The sequence below is a fragment of the Pteronotus mesoamericanus genome, unplaced genomic scaffold (genome assembly GCF_021234165.1).
Source record: "Pteronotus mesoamericanus isolate MK-2021 breed Mesoamerican mustached bat unplaced genomic scaffold, CSHL_Meso_final contig_90, whole genome shotgun sequence".
In the NCBI taxonomy this organism is placed as follows: domain Eukaryota; kingdom Metazoa; phylum Chordata; class Mammalia; order Chiroptera; family Mormoopidae; genus Pteronotus; species Pteronotus mesoamericanus.
Window position 1 is genome coordinate 18,516,052 of NW_026555277.1, and position 19,960 is coordinate 18,536,011.

Sequence of the window (19,960 nt, forward strand, 5' to 3'; positions counted from 1 at the left end):
CTTGCCACTCAACTGCCCGTAATTGCAGCCGGAGCTGCGGCTGACCTGGAGACCATTATTCAGCAGAGTGCTATTACTATCCACAGGGAAAGTTTATAGATTTAGACTTTACACACATGAGGGAGGAAAAGAGTCCAGATAATGAAATAGAATTTGAGAGAAAGAAAAATAATGTTTAAGGAAGAATGCAATAGTCAACACAGCAGAGTGGTTAAGTGTCTATGCTCTGGGTTCGGGCTAACTATGTAGAAATCCTTGCCCACCAGTGATGACATTGGCCAGTTCATTGCAACATAGGTTCCTCTTTGTACCTTGGGAATAGTAATAGTGCTACCTGTCAGGTGCTCAGGAGGGGTACGCGATACATGCAAAGCAATTAGCACAGTGCCTAGCAATGGTAATTTCTCAATAATATTTAGTGTTGGCTATTATTATTAACAATCCTGAATTTTACTTCTTACCAAAGAACTGCGATTTGGTTTCTGAATTATATGACACTGGGGCAAACATCAGTCGTGTTTAACTAAATATGTAGATAAAAATGTAACAAATTAGCTTCTTTAAAACATGCTAAAATATCAAGTTGCTCCCCTTCTCTTAGACCACGAAGAACTCCATTCTGAGTTACTAGAGATGTAACAAAATCCTCCTCTGACAACAGTGCAGGCACAGAGCCTGACGTGAGAAGGCACGTTGTGGAGGCCGGAGTAGCCCAGTGTTGACTAATTAACTTCTCAAGGCTTCTAAGGGGTCTCATGGGTATTTTCCAGGTTCCACTGGCCCAAAGAAGGCTCAAGAAGAGGAAATAGGATTAACTTCTTGATTAGAAGGGTGATTAAACACTGGAACAGGATACCAAGAGAGGCTGCAAGATTTCCATCTCTGGGGAACTTTTAAACAAGAGGCACAACTGTCTAGCTTGCGTGATTTGGGTCTTCTGCCTGGAAGCAGAGCATTGAACTAAATGAACTCAAAAAGAAAAATGTATATATTTAATACTAATGTTTTTTTTAATTGGAAGAATTAATTTCCTTGCAATTTATAGGAAACAATACTCCTGACTGTCCTCCAGTCTCACTTGCGATTCCTAGCTTCCTTCCTTCTGTACTCAGCATGACTGTGACTTACTTGTTGACATTGCTGTGTCTCCTCCACTAGACTATATGGTCCCTGAGGCCAGGACTGCCACTGGATTGCCACACAGTAATATCTCGTGCAGGAGAGGAGAAGGGTGGCCATTTAGCTGGATAGATGGAAAAGTATTTAAAAGAGCCACTGATATTCTACTACCCAGTTTTTAGGTAGGTCATTCATTAACTTATTTATTCACTATTTATTGAGCTGAGCTATGACAAATGAATTCAAAAAATATTTTTACAGTACCTCCTATGCACAAGGCAAACCCTTCCCCAAGGGACCGAAGATAGAGCCAGGTGCACAAAATCCTTGTTTCTACCACCCAAAGGTCTAGCAGTTTCAGACTTAAGGAAGGATCCACTACAGGTTGAAAACAACATACTACAATTCCTTGTCTCTCTTACGGAATGACTGAGTAACTCCTTAAGTACCACATGGGTTCTACGTATACTAACTCAGAACTATGCAGCAGCACACAGGAAGGAAATATAATATACTTGGTTGCCTGGGATAAAGGTGTTAATGAAGATTCCTTGAATAAAATGCTTTTCTGGTCCATTTTCCTACTTGCTAGCTTTTACTCCACAGTTAGGTCCCCGAAGCTATAGCCGAGCTCGGCTGCATAGTGCGTGAGAAGGGCGGGTTTTCCTCCTGGAGGAAGTTTGCTTCAGTCAAATGCTCTCTCAGTTAACTGAAAGGCCGCAATCTATCAGGATTTCACTTTTAGCATTCAAGTGACTGGCCTATAAACATAATTTTTAACAGCCTTTCTTCAGCAACTCTGACTGTTTAATTAATCTTCAGCCATTAACCATTCATTTAAAATGCCACTTATGAAATCTTAATTTTGCACATTATCAGCTGGTTCACAAATAGCTAACCATGAGCAGAAGCGTAATGATCGCTCTCTCCCTGTTCTTAGAGCTCACCAAGCTTAGAGCCAATTTTGGCTTCTTAATTAACCATATGCATACTAGCATTTAAAATTAAATGACAGTTTTTTTTTAAAGGATTAATGCACAGTGAAATGTTAACACTAACATCATTCTGCTGCCTTTTGAAGGGCCTGAAGGCAGTGCCTGGCCAGGCCACAGCTACTCTGGATGCTGAAAGGTGCTACATGTGTTGGAATCTTCCTCACCTGAGTTGATTTCCCATTAATGAGTGCAATGATAGTTTGGGTTCATTGTTCAAATTTTCCAACTTTTATATTTAAAGAACAATAAGAAATGTCATCCCCAAGATACTCTTTAACCCTGGGCATTCAGTAATACCAAATTCAGCAGCACACCCTTTCTCGGTGGTTGACCCCAATTAGGTAAGTCAGTTCAAACCAAATAATGGAACAGGGAAGGATATTCAGGGCAAGAAAATAGAAGAACAATTGTCGCTGATGCTGAAATGACTTTTTCTCTAACTAGGACTCTGGTTACTAGAGACTTTAAGGAAGTCACTTGCAATTTTACAGGTGTCAGCTAGGGTCAAGGTCCAAGCTAAAAACCAGGCACAGAATTGGTTAGGTTGGTTCATCACAGTATATGGAAGGCTTTTTGACCTATGGGCCAGTACCTGGGTCATATCTGAGATTGGAAGGATGGCTCACATCAAAACCGGCTGCAAACTTCAGCGACTAGACTATAAGTCTCTACTGGATTTGATTGGTGGCAGCGATACACTTCCAGATTACACACATTATATTTTGGAAAATTATGGTAATCCTGGACATTTTTTCTTTTATCCAAATACAGAGATTCTAAGGATAAACAAATGAAAAAAATCACAAATGAAAGTTATATCGCATCATTTATTAAAACTCTGTGCTTTTGAAATGAGAAAACTTGATAGAGTGTTCTTTAAAAATGTTTTACAACACTGCGGCAGTGAAGATTGGAAAAATAGCAGACTATTTTCTGAATCGCTGTGAATTGAGGTAAAGCACCTCAGAATTCATTAGACACGTAGTGTAGGTGACAACGGCGGTGATGAGCCTTGTTCTAGTTATCCCATAGCTGTGCAAATTACTCGAGCTGGTTTTGACTGAGAATACATGTGCAGGTGTCAAAAAAAAAAAATAGCCCACAAAAACCCAACAACAACCAAAACATTAAGAATATAATTAGAAACAGAAGTGTACTGACTGAAGAAAGAACTTATAACCAAACATTCACATAAACAATTTGAGCCTCAGTAAACTTGGCATTTTGTAATCCTGTTAGCAATTCAGTTTTTAATCCAAGTAAGTACTTAAAACACAAGCTTAAGTTGAGTCTGCAATTTCTGAGACTTCATTCCATGAGAATGACAATAATTTATTCTCGTAAAGGCCTTTCAGACTGAAATAATATACATGAAAGCCACACGTTTAGTGCCTGATGCATAGTAGGAACTCATAAATGATTTGACATTTGAATCTAAGTATACACTGAGTTTGAAAAAGCAGTAGAAGGAATTGGTCATTAGCATTCAGCTTTTCATGTGGATCTCTTTTGCTAACGCTCCACACAATAGCAACCCCTCTCATGTCCTTGAGTGCTGAGCTCATTAACTTTACATCAGTAATGTTTCTGAAGGCTACTTCTCCCTACCATGCTCTCACTTAGAGACCCCATAGGCCATCCTCACCATTTCAGTGGCGTCATTTAGCAGGTGAGAGGACAGGCGTGTTTTCTTTTCTCGCAGCCCATGTCACAGTGTTCTTCCTTAGAGAATAAACTAATCTGGTGCTCAAATCAATCCTTTCTCTCAGTGTGTTTTCCTGTGGTCTACCACAGCTTCCATCACAGCGGCTTTGTCCCAGCCGTTTTCTTCTGGCAGCGGGGCCGTGTTGGCAAAAGCTGGCAAGTATCTTATGAACTTGTTTATCTCGGCACTGCTGTGAGTGAAGACTATGAAATGCCAAGGCAGAGAAGCAGAACTAGATTTAAGTATTGCAGAAATTCAGGACATTACAGTACCAAAAGGCTTCTACATGCTTAATTTCAGTTTAAAGGCTGGGAAACAACTTTTATGAGTGTGTGTGATTTCTAAGTTTCTAAACTAATTCACTGGAAAACAAAAAATGTAAAGCAGTAGACTTCAACAGTAATTTTCAGACCATTGGAGTCTACATGCAGTTTGAAGAGGCTCAGTTCATAAATTTCCTTTTGGGTCATTTATTTCTGAGAGGGAATTTCTCCAAACTTCGCTATATCAGAAAAAAAGTATTTCCCGAATCTGTTCAGATGTGGGATTTAGAATCTAGAAGCCTAATATGTATGAGGACTTTCAAGACTCAGTATGATTATAGTGATGATGATGATGATGGTGATGATGGTGATGAGAGCTAATAACAGTATTCATTGAAACCTAACATATGCCTAGGATTGAGACATTTCACATCTTACTTTGCATTGCCTCTTGAGCAGTATTTAACTGTTTTATTACTTTTCTTGAGATTATTGTCCTTTTCCTAGTAGTCAATCACACGGAATTTGAAATAGGGCATAAATCTTAGGTGTAAATCCTAACTCTACCACTCTGTGGGCTTTGGACACAGTAAGATCTTCAAGCTGCTCTTTCTTCATCTTTAGGGTGAAGATGCGACTGTGACTCCTAGGATTTGAGGATACTGGAGGAGCTAATGCATGTTAAACTTGTAGCACAGTGACTGGCTCATATCGAGTCCCCAGCAAATTTTATCCATTATTGGTTTTTCATTTTTCATTTTCATTGGTCTAGTTGCCCTATGAGAGACCAGTCAGGGAAGAATGTAGCAAATATCAATAGAAATACCTCCCAGTACAAAAAAAAGAGGATTACAGGAACCACTGATGATGTATTATGAACCTGCTTAACACCCAGGCCAGAGCTTAGGAAACATGGTTCTTTAACACTCATTTGAATCCCATAAAATTTACAAATTAAATCCCCACTTATTCAACAAATATTTATTGAGTAAGATTTGGACATAGTTTGTACTATCATGGAACTCTACTGGAGGAGATAAATATTAAATACTTTATTATAACTACCAAGGAAAAGTACAAGGTCCTGTAAATATATTTGACATTGTGAAGGATCAAGAAGGGATTAACTAAGAAAGCGGCACTTGAGACTTGAAGTGTGAGTTGTTAGTCAAGAGAAATTTGGTGGTGAAATGGGCAAGAAAGGCATTTCAAACAGAAGAGCGGGATGGAGGAAAGCCCTGATGTGGAAAGAGCTTGGCCTGTGTGAAGAAGTGAAAGAAGGGCCTCTGACCAATACCTGGCAAAGAACACAGGACAGAGTCTTAGTAACTGGATGAGTTAATCAGTCTGATACCTTCTGTCTCTTCCCTTGGGCTAGAAGATATGCTCCACCACAAATCACGATGTAAAAATGGTTCCCATTTTCTTCATTATCACATCGCAGGGTACCCATTATTCTTAGCCTATCCAGGGACATGTACTTTCTAGCTTCTAGAGATCTAACTAATTTCCCACTCCTTCACTCATTCTCAGGGCTATGAGATTCATTATTGATATAATAAATGTCTGCTTCTGCAGTAAAAGCTCAACCCTTAGTTATCTAAGGAAGTGGTTCTCAAACTTGAACTTGAGTCAGAATCACCAGGTGGTCTTGTTAAATCACAGATCTAGGCTCCACCCACAGAGTTTCTGATTTTGTAGGTCTGGGATGGGACCCTAAAGTTTCTAAGAAGCTACCTGGTGATACTGAGGTTGCTGGTAGGGATTTCGTACTTGGTGAATCACTAGTTTAAGACTGTCTTTCTTTGTTCAGCAACTTAACAATCGCAGTTAGTTCCTTATAGCATTTTCCAAAGGGAAAATAATCAAATCAAAACTAAACTTTGTGGGTAACTTCCACATTTACCTAATGGAACTGTACCTTTTTGTAGGTGTGACTTACCTTGATTATCTGTATACCAGTGATTAGAACATAGTAGGTACCCAATGCATGTTTGTTAAATGAATTGAACTAGTGAAGGAATCACGTAATGGATCTAGCTCAGTGGGTTTTACATATTATTCTTTGGAAAGTTCTCATAATATTTTTTTAATTCTCAAACAACAAACTTTGTTAACTGTAAATTGATGTTATAACACTTAACATTAAAAAAAGGTGAGGCAGTTGCATTTTTGGTACTGACAGAATAGCTTGTTTTATTCTCACTTTCCTAAGAATGAGCAGAACAACTCAACAAACTAGAAAAAAAATCCAACAACTCCTTATAGGCACTGGAGAACTCCCAAGGCAACCAGAACTTGAGGGCCCAAGACTGATTTGGAAAAAATAAGCACATTGAAATGAGACCAATATTCTGTGTCACTTTGCATTGCAAGTTATTTGCAAATTTTTAAGTGGCACAGCATCAAATGTTAAAAAAAAAAAATGAGCAGGGTTTAGTGGCTAGGAGACTTGCAGCCTGAGCAAAGATTTTAACATTCTCATAAGGATGGAAAAATAGAACTTACAGTTCATGGTCTGCTAAGAAAGATGGGCCTGATAAATAACCCAGATTTCTAGTCAGGATCACAGGAAGACTATAGTCCAGGAATAAAGGTAAATTACCAGTAGACTACCCTCACAACAACTAAAACTCAGCTTCCAAACATCTCAATACAAGTCTGGATTAAGGCAATATGTTTTTACTCTAACTGCCTGTCAGAAAGCAAATATAAATTATCTCTGGAAAAAATATAACATTAGCTTGAGATTATTTCTACAACTTTTCAAGCAGTATGTCTAGGGTTTGATCAATGCATGTTAGGAGACGGTACCAAATGACTAAAAACCAAGTGGAAAATCAAAAAATATGAATTGACCCACAGGTAACACAGATATTTACATTATTAGACATGCTACTTAAAATGACTAATAAATATAGTCATGAAGAAAGACGATATGGAGAATGTTATCAGAGAAGTACAATCTTAGGGTAAAACAAATGGACATTCAAACTTGAAAATTACAATAACCAAAATTAAGAGGTGAACAGGTGGGTTTAATAAAAGATTGGGCAGAGCAGAAGCAATATTAGTTAACTGAAAGACTGGACATTCAAAAATAACCAAACAAAAGCACAAAGAATAAAAAATAGAAACAAAGAACAAAGAGCAAGGAACATGTACTTTTTAAAAATTTAATATTTACTGTATTTTTTTCATTACAATTTAGTCGCCTTATACCCCCTCCCCCACTGCAATCACCACACTGTTGTCTATGTCCATGAGTCCTTTTTCCTTTTTGCTCTTTCCCTCCACTCCCTACCCTGCCCCGCCTCAGATGTCATCCCATTCTCCATCTATGAGCCTGTCCCCATTTTCCTTGTTGGTTCAGTTTGTTCATTAGATTCTACACATGAGTGAAGTCCTATGATATACGTGTTTCTCTGGCTTATTTCACCTAGCCTAATGTTCTCCAGGTCCATCCATACTGTCACAAAGTGTAAAATTTTCTTCTTTTTTATGGCCAAGTAGTATTCCATTGTGTAAAAGTCCCATAGCTCTTTTATCCACTAATCTACTGATGGACACTTGGGCTGCTTCCGTATCTTGACAATTGTAAATAATGCTGCCATGAACATAGGGGTGTTTATGTTCTTTTGGATTAGCATTTTGGGTTTCTTTGGATATATTCCCAGAAGTGTGATAGCTGGGTCAAAAGGCTAGCTATTTTCAATTTTTTGAGGTGCCTCCACACTGCTCTCTACAGTGGCTGCACCAATCTACATTCCCAGCAACAGTGCAAAAGGGTTCTCCTTTCTCTACACCCTCACCAGCACTTGTTGTTTGTTGATTTATTGATGATAGCCATTCTGACAGGTGTGAGATATTTCATTGTGGTTTTAATTTGCATTTCTCTAATTAGTGACATTGAGCATCTTTTCATATGTCTATGGGCCATCTGTATGTCCGCCTTGGATAAGTGTATACTCAGATCCTTTGCCCATTTTTTAATTGGCGTTGTTAGTTTTTTTGGCGTTGAGTTTGTTAAGTTCTATATAAATTTTGGATATAATTCCCTTATCAGGTGTATCAGCAAATATGTTCTCCCATTCTGTGGGTTGTCTTTTTGTTGATGATTTCCTTTGCTGTGCAAAAAATTTTTAGTTTGATGTAGTCCCATTTATTTATTTTTCCTTTTGTTTTCCTTGCTTGGGGAGATATAGCTGATAAAATATTTTTATGAGAAATGTCAGATTATGCTGCCTATGTTTTCTTCTAAGATTTTTTATGGCTTTTAAGTCTTTGATCCATTTTGAGTTTTTCCTTCTGTGTGGTGTAAGAAGGTGGTCTAGTTTAATTTTTTTTTTGCATGTACCTATCCCATTTTCCCAACACCATTTATTGGATAAACTATCTTTAGCCCATTGTATGTGCTTGTTTCCTGTCAAATATTAATTGATTATAAAGGTATGGGTTTATTTATGGGTTCTGTATTCTGTTCCACTGATCTATGTGTCTGTTTTTATGCCAGTACCACACTGTTTTGAATACTATGGTTTTATAGTATAGTTTGATATTAGGTAGCATGATTCCTCCAACTTTCTTCTTCTTTCTCAGGATTGCTGTTGCTATGTGGGGCCTTTTGTGGTTCCATATATATTTGGAAATATTTGTTATAGTTCTGAGAAATATGTCATTGGAATATTGACAGGAATTGCACTGAATCTACAGATTACTTTGGGTATTATAGGCGCTTTAATGATGTTGATTCTTCCTATCCATGAACATGGTATGTGCTTCCACTTACTTGTATCTTCTTCTATTTCTTCATTGCATTATAATTTTCTGAGTACATGACTTTTGCATCCTTAGTTAGATTTATTCCTAGGTATTTTATTCTTTCTTGTAGCAATTGTGAATGGGATTGTTTTCTTAATTCCCTTTTCTGTTAGTTCATTATTGGTATATAAAAATGCAACTGATTTCTGGGTATTAATTTTGTATCCTGCTACTTTGCTGAGTTCATTTATCAGTTCTAGAAGTTTCTTGGTGGAATCTTTGGGGTTCTCTATGTATAGTATCATGTCATCTGCAAATAATGACCGTTTTACATCTTCCTTTCCAGTTTGAATGCCTTTTATTTCTTCTTGTTGTCTGATTGCTGTGGCTAGGACTTCCAGTACTATGTTGAATAAGAGGTGAAAGCAGACAGCCTTGTCTTATTCCTGATCTTAAGGGTAATGCTTCTAATTTTTGCCCGTTGAGTATGATGCTGGCAGTGGGTTTGTCATGCATGCCCTCTATTATGTTTAGGTATGTCCTCTCTATTCCCACTTTGCTGAGAGTTCTTATCATAAATCAGTGCTGGATTTTATCAAATGGTTTTCCTGCATCTATTGATATGAGCAAGTGGTTTTTATCCTTCATTTTGTTCATATGGTGAATCACATTTATTGATTTGTGAATGTTGTACTAACCTTGCATTCCTGAAATAAATCCCACTTGATCATAGTGTATGATCTTTTTGATGCATTGCTATATTCAGCTTATTAATATTTTGTTGAGGATTTTAGCGTCTATGTTTGTCAGGGATATTGGCCTATAATTTTCTTTCTTTGTAGTGTCTTTATCTGGTTTTGGAATTGGGATAATGCTGGCCTCATAAAATAAGTTTGGGAGTTTTCCCTCCTCTTGAATTTTATGAAATAGCTTGGGAATAAGGGGTGTTAACTCTCAGAATGTTTGGTAAAATTCCCCTGTGAAGTCATCCAGTCCAGGGCTTTTGTCTGTTGGGAGTTTTTTGGTGTTGGAATTTCACTAGGTATATCCTGTCTATTCAAATTCTCTAATTCCTGATTTAGTTTTGAAAGATCGCATGTTTCTAGGAATTTATCCATCTTGTTTAGGTTGTTCAGTTTGTTGGCCTGTAGTTATTCATAATGTTTTCTTACAATCCTTGGTAATTCTTTGGTGTCTGTTGTTATTTCTCCTCTTTCATTTCATTTTTTCCTCTTTCATTTCTGATTTCATTTGGGTATTTACTTTATTTTTCTTGATGTGTTTGTTTAACAGTTTGTCAACCTTGTTTAACTTTTCAAAGAACCAGCTCTTAGATTCATTGATCTTTTGTATTGTTTTTTAGACTCTATTTCACTTATTTATACTCTGTTCTTTCTTATTTCCTTTCTTCTACTCACTTTGGGCTTTGTTTGTTGTTCTTTTTCAAATTCCTTTAAGTGTAAAGTTAGATTGTTTATTTGAGCTTTTTCCTTTTCATTTTTTTTTAGCTAGTTCTGTAATGCTATCAATTTCCCTCTTAGGATTGCTTTCCCAGTGTCCCACAAATTTTGGGTTGTTCTGTTCTCCTTTTCATTTGTTTCAAGGTGTCTTTTGATTTTTCCTTGATCTTGTTGTTGACCCACTCATTATACTTATTGAGACTTGTTTTGGTTCCTAACATGTGATCTATCTTAGAAAATGTTCCATGTGCAGTTGAAAAGCGTATATATTCTGCTGCTTTGGGGTGAAATGCTCTGAAGATATCAATTAAATCGATTTGATCTAGTGTGCCGTTTAAGGCCACTGTCTCCTTGTTGATTTTCTGTCTGGAAGATCTATCCATTGATGTCAACGAGGTGTTAAAACTCTCACCTATGACTGTATCTCTGTCAGTCCCTCCCTTTATGTCCATCAAGATTTGCTTTACATATTTAGGTGCTCCTATGTTGAGCGTTTAATGTTTACTAGGGTTATATCCTCTTGTTGGATAGTTCTCTTTATCATTAAGTGTCCTTCTTTGTCTCTTACGATAGCCTTTGTTTTAAAGTCTATTTTGTCAGATATAAGTACTGCTACCCCAGCTTTTTTTCCCTTTCCATTTGCATAAAATATGTTTTTCCATCTCTTTATTTTTAGTCTGTGTGTATCTTTCAATCTAAGATATGTATGTTGGAAGCAGCATTTATATAGGTTTTGTTTTCTTATCCATTCAGCTACCCTATATCTTTTGGTATGTATTTAGTGACATTTTATTGTTGGACTATTTTCCTCTGTTTTTTTTTCTTTCTCTTTTTCTTCTTAAAGTGAGTCCTTTAACATTTGTTGTGGTACTGGTTTGGTGTTAAAAAACCCTTTTAGCTTTTTCTTGTCAGGGAAGCTTCTTAGTTCTCCTTTAATTTTAAATGATAGCCTTGCTGGGTAAAGTATCCTTGGTTGTAGGTCCTTGTTTTTTATCACCTTGAATATTTCATACCACTCCCTTCTGGCCTGAAATATTTCTGCTGAGAAATCAGTTGATAATTGGTTATCCCTTGTATGTAAATTTCTGCTTTTCTCTTGCAGCTTTGAGTATTCCCTGTTTGTCTTTAAGCCTTGTCATTTTAATTATGATGTGTCTTGGTGTAGGTCTCTCTGGGTCCAACTTCTTTGGGATTCTCTTAGTTTCCTGGACTTGTGTGTCTTTTCCCCTCACCAGATTAGAGAAGTCTTCTGTCATTATTTCTCCAAATAGGTTCTCTGTCCCCTGCTCGCTCTCTTCTCCTTCTGGTATTCCCGTGATACGGATGTTGTTACACTTCATGTTGTACAAAACATTTCTTAAGCTCTCCTAATTTTTTAAAATCCTTTATCTTTTTGTTACTCTGCCGGGGTTTTTTATTTTTCCTACTCTGTCTTCCAAATCACTGATTTGTTCCTCTGCTTCATCCAGCCAATTGCTTATTCCTTCCAGTGTATTATTTATTCCAGATATTGCATTTTTTTTATTTCTCACTTGTTCTCTTTTATGGTTTCTATGTCTTTTTTCATGTTGTTGAGTCTCCTTATAATCATTACTCTAAACTCTCTATTTGATAAATTGCTTGCCTCCATTTTATCTAGCTCTTCTTTTGGAGAATTCTCTCACTTTGTCATTTGAGGTCTGTATCTTTGTCTTCCCATTTTGGATGCCTCTTTGTATTTGTTTCTATATATTAAGTATATCTGCAAAGACTTTGGTGTAGGCTTTTGTCAGATGCTGCTTGTGATTGGCCCTGGTCAACCTGTTTGGAGCTATCAGCGATCCACAGTGTGTGGCTGCCTCTGCTGGGCTTGTTTGTGTGCAGAAAGAACCAGGCTGCACACCAAGACCAGCTTTTATCAGCAGTGGGCCCTGGGTAGGGTCTGCTGAAGTCTCATAGGACTTCCAGAGACCTGCCTTAGTTGTTAAACTAATCAGTGATCAACAACAGATAGGTTACAGAAATGTCTCTCAACAGTTGACAATTAAACCACACAGTTCTAAATAACCCATGAGTCAAAGGGATAGCTTCAATGGAAATAAAGAACATCACTGAACTGAATAAAAATGAAAATGGAACATATCAAAAATTTATGGGATACACATAAAGCAGTGCTTACAGGGAAACTTGTAGCATTAAATGCTTACATTAAGGAAAAAAAGAAAGTAACACTTTCCTGCTCACAAAGAACCCAGTATTACCCTGATACCAAACCTAAGGAGATTACAACGCCTCCCCACAAAACTACAGACTAATATGTTTTATTAATATAGATGTAAAGTTCTAATCAAAGTATTAGCAAATAAATTAATATATGAAAATAATTGTATACCATGATCAAATAGCTTTTAATCCAGGACTCAAGGTTAGCTCAATATTTAAAAATCAGTAAATGTAACTCAACATGAAGAGAATAAAAAAATCACAATATCATATCAACTGAAGCAGAAAAAACACTTGACAAAACTCAACATCTATTTATGATTAAAAAGAAACCCTCATAAAATTGGGAATTAATGAGAACTTCCTTAATTTGATAAAGATTTCTACAAAAACTTATAGCTAACATTATACTCAATGGTGAAAGACAATACTTTCTCCTAAGGTCAGGAAAAAGTCAAGAATGTTCACTTTCGCCATTGCTTTTCAACATAGTACTAGAAGTTTAAACTAGCGCAATAAAACAAGAAAAAGCAATAAAGATAGGAACTCACAGAAATGAAAGAAAGAAATATGGTCAGATAAAAATCTGTAGGTGATTATTCACAGAAGCTCTATTTGTAATAGCCCCACACTGAAAACAACTAAAATGTCCCTGAATAGGTGAATGATTAAACAAATTGTGGTACATTCATTCCATGGAATGCTACTCAGCCACAAAAAGAAATAACTGATATTCACAACAAACTGGATGGATCACAAGTGCATTATACTGCTTGAGGAAGGTCACATACTTCTCTATTTATGTGATTTCACTTATGTAGCATTTGAGAATGATGGAATTATAGAGATAGGAAACAGATTAGTTATTACCAGGGGTTAGAGATGGTGGAAAGATGGGTGAATAATAATAAAGGCGTAGCACGAGGGATGAATTACCTATGTATCTTGATTGCAGCAGTGGTTACATGTGTAACAAAATGGCATAAAACTATACACACACATTTACTAATGTCAAATTCCTAGTTTTCATGTTGTAATGGAACCACTGGAGAAAAACTGAGTGTTGAGTACAAGGGACTTTTCTGTTTCATAATTGCAACTTTCCATGGCTTTCTAAAAATTTCAAAATAAAGAGTTAAAAAGTAATTATAACTACATACAGTTATGGTTATATATAATAACTGTAAGCATCTGGTTATGAAAAGAAATACATGAGGTCATGGTGGCAAGAACTGTCCATCCAAAATGAAAAAAATTCTACAAAATAGAGAAATAACACTTTGAAATTCTCCAGTCAACTTCAATTCACTCCAAGGGCATTAGTAGTAATCTTAATGGCAGAATGGTATAAATGCCTAGGCCACAACAAATAAGTGTAATATTAAATTGAAATGGTACTTAATGACAGATGCTGCTTTTTTTGTTTGTTTACATGTATAAACTCAGTTAACTTCTTGTAACGGTAGTCTTTTGTGGATACTATGATTATGCTCATTTTACAGATGAGGAAACTAAGCCTGCGAGAAGGTAGATGGAGTGATATATAAATATCTAGTCAGGCTTTGCTCAAAGGATGGTCATGGTTTGGGCCCAGGTCATCTACTGACCTTGACATATAAAATCCACTTTGTCTGCATTGAAGAGAATATCCCTCCCAGTCTTGTGATAAGAAGTCTTGGCAATTTGGAAAGTCAGAGGCTAAGTAATGGCCAAGTTTAAGGGGATCCAGGGTGCTTGCTCAGGGCTGACTAAAAGTCTGTGCAAAAACAGTGCTACTGAATTCTATTTCTGTACAAGTTCATATCAATCTCAGTCAGCTCTGCAGAAGGAGGGTAGTCCAGAGAACATAAATATTAAAAGGTCTCTTTAAGATGTTAGATATTTATGAGTACTAACATTAAAACTATCTTTTATTGCCCTTTCTCATCTCACTGATTATTTATTATTTGAAAAGATAAATACAGAAAGCAATTGACCTAACAATGGCCTATTCTTGATTACACATTACATTAAATACAGAAATTATAAAGAGGGCACTTTGGAATTTGTCGTTAGCATCGGCAAAAACTGTGTAATGAAAAGGTATGTGGTTTTGCCTAATAGATTAATGCAAACCACAGGTCACAAGAGGCCTGGATAAGTGTGGTAGATCAACACAAACCTAGTACTACTACAGAGAAGTAGATCAAAGCCCAAGGCTTCTTATATGTCATTTTGTCTCCATGGCCTCGAATAGGGTGCTTTGCACATAACAGCCATTCATTTTTTTAATTGGAATAAATAAATAAATAGATAGTTAGATAAATCAATCAATAAATACATCCATTCGTCTGGGAGAGATGTATGGCAGGTGAGGAGCAACATGTGTGCACTTTTTTGGTTTTCAGTTTTTTTCTACTGCAATCAGCAGTGAGAAATGCATTTTGCATCATGTCCCAGTACTCAGCTACATACATACCCTGTATACATATACACATATATACATTTTACACACCTATGTAACTTAAAGAAATTATGAAATAATAATTCTTATAATCATTACAATCTATGTAATGATATTTTCTATTCTTTGCTGTTGTATTTTCTTTAAAAAATGTTGGTTGTTTCCACCAAGTTGATTTCAAGATGTATTTATACATTACAACCTACAATTTGAAAAACACTATCATAGCTGGAAACTCATGCATGGGTTTTAGATTTAGACCATGGATTTAGATTTGAAATCCTGGCTCTGCTGACTCATTACCTGTGTAACCATAGATAAGTTTCTTAATTTCTCTGGGCTGCCAGTTTCTTATTTGTGAAATACAAACCCACTCTGTTACCTAAAGCTTAAATCTCAACATACCATTTCCATTTCAAGGGTTCCCTGTTGCTCTTGAGTTAAAGTCTAAATGCTTTATCTTTGATAATATGGCCTTTAACAATTTGGCCTATGTTGGTCTTCATCTTTTTCCTCCAGGTGAATCTAATTTACATACCACTCTATACCTCTTCTGATACATAAAGTTTCCTAAGTATTTTCTCTTTGGGCCTATGTGCATGCTCTTCTCCCCACTTGATTAATTTCTACTTGTTCTTTAGGTTGTAATATAGATTCCCTCAAGGAGCCTTCATTGACCATACTCACCCCCTAGAGTTGCATTCAGTGCCCCTCTATTGTGCTCCTATAGCATATTTGGCTTACCCTTATCATAGCCTATCACTATTGTTATTCAAAATATCAGCTGCATCCTCTGGAAATCAGAAGACTCTGCATTCTGTTCTGTTCTCTTTGGGTTATTTTATATATCAAAGAAAAATTCCTTATATTCTCCTCATCTCCTCTTAGTAAACAGGATAAATTAGATGAATACATCCTAAGTACTGGGTCATTTGATTGAAAAACAGTCAAATCAATGCTTAAATGACTGGGAAATTAAGAAATTTTTAAGAAATCAGAGTAACCCTTTTAAACATTCTTCAAACATGCTTACTTACTACCAGTGACTGAGGATGGCAGGGGGTGGGGGTGGAGGCTTTGGAAATGGATGGTCATTGGGTACCAACCCTCCTTGCCTAGCTCATGTATAATAAAGGAAAAGGTTGTCTACATTTGTCACCCCTGGAAACTGACAACCCATGCAGACATAAGTCTAGCATAGTCCCAAGAGCAGGGCTTTCAGATGATAGAAAAAATTAATGAGAACATCAAGTTTTAAAGAGAGGGAATGGAGGAAAGTAGAGTTAATGGTATATCAGTTACTATTAGCACTTATCTGGTCCTAGAGATTCTTTCATTAAGATATTTCTCATTATTGTTTAAAAGTCACTTAAAATTGATGGTACTATGCTTTAGGAAAAAAAAATCTGATTGCTTTATTTAACTGATGAATTTTAACTCTACGGAAATGGCTTTTATCACTGGATTCCCAAATTGAAATGACATCACTTTGACTCTCTTGGTAGAAACTAAAAAACACATCTCCAAGAAACCTATTGTATTCACTCTTCAAGGCTCTACACATAGCCTCACTAAGCTATGAGTCAGAAGTCGGAACAGAAAAGCGTCACTTCTAAACAACTAACGTAAAATTAACAGGAAAAATCACAAGAGATAGAGACTGAGGACAAACACCCACAGAGGTACGAGCTGTGCATGACAAAGCTGTTGCTCAATGAAATGCAGAATCTTTGAAATCAAGTAATGAGATATCAATTTTCCTGCATTGCTCCAATAGCACAAGATATGTTCACATCCAGCTGTTCACACCTGGCTATGAAGCTTTCACATTAACATTTTTTCTATCCTTTGTCACTCTTAAATTCAAATTTCCCAAAACATATATTTTCAGTGATCGGAAAAAACTAAGAATGTATGATCCCCACTTACTTTACTTCAGTGATATTAGAAGTGATATTATTCACATGGAAATATTTTTGTCTTGGCTATAAAAGAAAGTCTACATAACAAGGATAGCCTCCCATAGGGAGTAAACAAGAATATATTTGAACAGATTGCTATATGGTGTTAATCTATAACTTTTACATTATTAAAGGGAAGTGAAAAAAAAGGAGAGTCATTATCTAGAGGTAATCAGTTTGTGGTAGATTCCATGGAATGACTCCCTGAAAGCCACTTGCAATTCCTTTCTCCTTTGCCTTTGAAATATTATTTCTCAATGCCCATTTATAACTGCCAGAGGCTTTTAAAAAGACTTTTTGCCAAGGAGAAGTTGTCTTCTGGGAAATATTTTCAAAAGGATAAATTTGACTGACATTCCACTGGCCATTTGCCTCTTTCTCCTTGGAAAGTGGATATGAAGCCTAGAGCTGCAGTACCCATCTTAGAATCAGGATGCAACATGGGGAAGAGGCCTAAACACTGGTGAAAGCAAAGGAGAAGAATGAAATGAGGTCACTTTATGAGGCTAGAGTCACCTAAACTCCTTATAGGGTGAGATAAATATATCAGTTGAGCTTTCTCTTGTCTACAACCAAACAGGATCTGATTTGACATGTTGTTGTTATTGACAATTCTTCTGTGGCCCATAGAAATTCAACTAGTCCATTCTAGAGACAACTGTTGAGCCCAACTCTGAATCAAATGGACATTCAAGTGACATGGCAGGAAGAAAGTCTTAGTTCTAATGACAAGCTTAGGGTCAATGAATGAGCCATGGTTTTTAACAAGCAATTGACAAAGTAGGTAAGTGAGGGATAACTGTTCTTCACTTATGCACATGATACGACTGACCTAAAAGTATCTAAGCTAGTTTTCTTGCCTATCCCCCCACTTTCTTTTCTGTTTCTACTTTTTATTTCTGATGATTGAAATACAGCAGCAGAAGTTTGGGCTAGAGTTTGGAATTAATCATTAACCATGTATCCATGGAACAGGTAGAATCTAACAGTTTCCTAAACCCATGAATTCAAGGGTCAACAGCTAGCTACAATGAATAACTTTATAAAGTTATTCTAAATAGTTATATTTAGTTTAATAATCTTATTAAGATATATCCCAGTAATATGTAATATAGTCCAATAGTATATAGTGTAATAGCTTTCCTAAATAGATATAGTCAACATTTATTGAACCAGGTACTGGTATAATTTTATTTAACCCACAAACAATTAATAGGAAATAGGATATACTCATGCCACTATTTTGCAGTGAGAAAACTGAGGCCTTCAAAAATTAATAAATTTGAATCAAGATTGTAGAAAGACCAAGCCATGGCCTCCAGTTTCCCCAAATTGAATGTCTATGCAATTTCATGATCTTTGCAATAGATTCTGTATATATCTCTATTTTAATGGAATACATTATACTGTAATTATTTGTGTATGAGACAGTTTCAGCTCTTTGACTGAGTTCCTTGAGGGTAAGGATAGTTTCTAAACTTGTTTGTATGACCAAAAAATACAACAGATGCTCGATAAAAGCTTCCTACAAACACTGGTGAATATCTCCTGGGAAATCAAGGCTGCTTAATTGGGTACTGAGGAGCTGTGTGTTACTTGCCACTTTAATTTCATACCTGTTGTATATCAGTCAATAAATAATTAGTAAGCATATACTAATTATTAGTAAGCATATACTAATTTTAGGCACATATACTAAGTGCCTAAAATTACACTGGACCACAGAAAGTCTTATTTTGCATAAGTAAGTCTAAATGGAAACATTATTTACAAATACCTAGAAGGGAAAAAAGTTATCTTTGGAATTCACCAAGAGCAAGTAATTCTCTTTCTTTTCTGGGTTACTAGGTTGGTAAGTTAGGGGATATGAACTTGCAAACACAGTGTACCTTAATATCAGTAAGATATTCGACAAAGTCTTCCCTAATGTTCACAAATGAACTGGAGAATGCATACTGGATAACAGTAGACTGGATTAATAGCTAGCTGAACATCCCAAAGAATGTTGATTAATGGAGATCTTGAGTGATGAGTTGCGGAGATTACATTTGACTTTGATCAAAGATCTTAACAGTGACATGGATGAGTCCGCAGTGATTAAATATAAGGATAATATAAAGCTAGGAAAGATAGCTAATGTATTGGAGGACAATAATAAATACCTTAAAGTATCTTTATTGGCTACAACAATGGGCTAAACCTATAAACAAATATTTAACTTGAATAAAGAGAATATCCTACATTTCAAAAGTCATTGCACAATGATTGGATTTTGTACAATATATTGAGGAATCTGGCTTGATAGCAACTCAAGTGAAAACAAAACAGAACTTTTATTTAGAAAGTGCAATCTAAGCCAGTAATGGCAACTGATATAAAAATTAAGTCCACATTAATAAGTTTGAAGGATTAAGACCAACAGATGTAAGAGTCCGGTTGATCGCTGTGTTTTTCTGACCATATATGAAATATGATGTCCTTATCTCCATGCCATGCTCAACAGATGGCAATCGTAAATTCTATAAACTTAGTAGAGTTGAGTGTATTCAGAATCTGGTTACCAAGAGGGCTATAGGGTGGATTTTAATATACGTGATTGAGATAGCTAAAGGCATTTACATGAAGAAACTCAAGGTTATATGTATGTTTTCTTCATCCTTGTAAGGCCAGCTCTCCACACAGAGCTTGGCACATGTTCGGAGTTCAATAAACATTTGGCAATGAAGATGGCCATAGCAGTCAATTCAAATATCTGAAGGGCTATTAATGAGGCTTAGATTCTATGTCTAGGTAGACCAATCTAAGACCTATGGTAAAGGTTACAGAGAGATAGCATTTGGGTAGATACAAGTGGGCATTTCTGTATCATTTAGAGTGATTTGAAAGAGAAAAAGAAAGCCTCTTGAATTCTTGTCACTGCAATGTATGGGTCAAGTGACATCCTGTGAGGGATCTAGCAGTGAAGATACCTCTGCTGGTTGGGATGTGAGACTTGACCATCTAAGGTCCCATTCAAATCTAAGATTCTGTAAGTCATTAATTAATTAAATA

General features: G+C 36.3%; 1 protein-coding gene across 1 annotated transcript in view; it reads right to left on the reverse strand.

Moving 5' to 3' along the window:
* The window catches only part of PARD3B (par-3 family cell polarity regulator beta), a 943,196-nt gene that overhangs the window by 126,085 nt on the left and 797,151 nt on the right, over positions 1–19,960 (reverse strand). The gene's annotated exons all lie outside the window — the stretch shown is intronic.